General features: G+C 35.7%; 1 protein-coding gene across 1 annotated transcript in view; it reads right to left on the bottom strand.

Moving 5' to 3' along the window:
- LOC122354020 (isoleucine--tRNA ligase, cytoplasmic-like) overlaps positions 1 to 356 on the bottom strand; it is a 46,857-nt gene extending 46,501 nt beyond the window's left edge. The window contains exon 1 of the mRNA XM_043251980.1: positions 284 to 356. The gene's annotated coding sequence lies outside the window, so the exon portion shown is untranslated. The remainder of the gene's footprint in view (positions 1 to 283) is intronic.
- Positions 357 to 1,757: the final 1,401 nt, after the last annotated feature.

Here is a 1,757-nt window from a genome sequence, read left to right as displayed (position 1 = left end):
ACATAAGAATCAAAGGCGGACCTGAGAAGTCGGTCTGATAGTACAGTCCTGACACACGTTTATCACACACACTCTATCATAAACCTGTTAGTAAGATGATGAAGATGATGAAGATGATGATGATGATGATGATGAAGTAGTTTAGAAGTAAACACAGCCGCAGCGCTCCTCACAGACTCAAACACACAGCTCCGACCGTCCATAAGCACAGAGAAACGAGTGTGTGTGTGTTCGGTGAGTGTGTGTAAGTTTTGTATGAAGAAGAAGTGTCAGATAAACTCACATGCGGACCCTCGCCGGTGAGCAGAGACAGCGGAAATGATGCAACTGACGGAAACAGCGAGCGGTGCCGGACACGGGCGAGCGTCTCTTTCCATAATAAAAGCCCCAGACGTGCTAATCTTTAGTAAACGTTTCGTCAGATTTTAAGGACAACTTTACATTAAAAATAAAAAATAAAATACAATAAAAAAAAATAAAATACAAATAATAATACAACACATACAAACACACATATATCAAAGACGAGACGTCACTTTTTGGTGTCCGCATCAGATCACATTTTATTTCAAATTACATTTACAAAAGTCACTTTACATGCATAAAAACTACTTCAAACAATTTGCCTACTGTAAAGTAACCTTTCTGACAGTAAAATGTCAAAATACGAGGAAATGATGTTCCAATTTAGCGTAATGATCCAGACTATCTTTAAAATAAACATAAAATATGTATATATATATATATATATATATATATATATATATATATATATATATATATATATATATATATATATATATATATATAGTTGTTGTCTTGTATTCACATGGAACGTAAGTATTGGCTTAATGGAATTTAAATGGAAAGGGGACTTTTGTCTCAAAAGTAAATATTAGCTGAAGTAAAAGTTTGATGATTCAAGGTAACGTTACACCACAGTGTCATCCATTACACTGAATCACAGTATCACTGTATGAATAACAATTTTAGTATCTTTATATTACAGACAAATGAGGAATGTTTAGCATTGACAGATATGTGTTAAAGAAACATGCCTTTTTTGAAAAATAGGCTCATTCTCCAACTTCCCCAGAGTTAATAAGTTGAGTTTTATCATTTTGGAATCTATTAGATAGATTAGTGATAGCACTTTTAGCATAGTTTAGCATAGATCATTGAATGTAATTAGACCAGTAGCATCGCTTTGACCAAAGACCAAAGAGTTTCTATATTTTTCCTATTTAAAACTTCACTCTTCTGTAGTTTAATATTGTTTAATAAGACTGGCAGAAAATGAAAAGTTGTGATTTTCCAGGTTATGATTAGAAACTATACTCCCATTTTGGCCACAGCAGGAGCAGAGACATCACACAAACGTCCTTGATTATTGTGTCGGAATGGGAGCTATGCTAAAAGTGCTATCACCAGACCTGGAGATCGGCTGATTAGATTCCAAAATGGTCAAACTTATTAACTCTGGGGGAGTTGGAGATTGAACCTATTTCCAAACAAGTGGAGTGTTTCTATAAACGTAAAAAAAATGTTAATATCTAAAGACATTTTGGTATTATTTAATTTGTGGCTCTCTCCAGCGGCCATCGGAGGGAACCTTCCCCCAAGTACTACCTGTCGGAACTGCATTTCCCATAATGCCCTCAAACTAGTCTGATTACCTGCCCAGGTATCAACAACAACTGCTAAAGCTGACCACGCTAACTGAGGAGCTAGTTCACACAATACAGCTGTGGCCGCTC

The sequence above is a fragment of the Puntigrus tetrazona genome, chromosome 11, assembly GCF_018831695.1.
Source record: "Puntigrus tetrazona isolate hp1 chromosome 11, ASM1883169v1, whole genome shotgun sequence".
Classification (NCBI taxonomy): Eukaryota; Metazoa; Chordata; class Actinopteri; order Cypriniformes; family Cyprinidae; genus Puntigrus; species Puntigrus tetrazona.
Note: the sequence above shows the minus strand (reverse complement) of the source record. Positions and strands in the feature narration are given on the sequence as shown.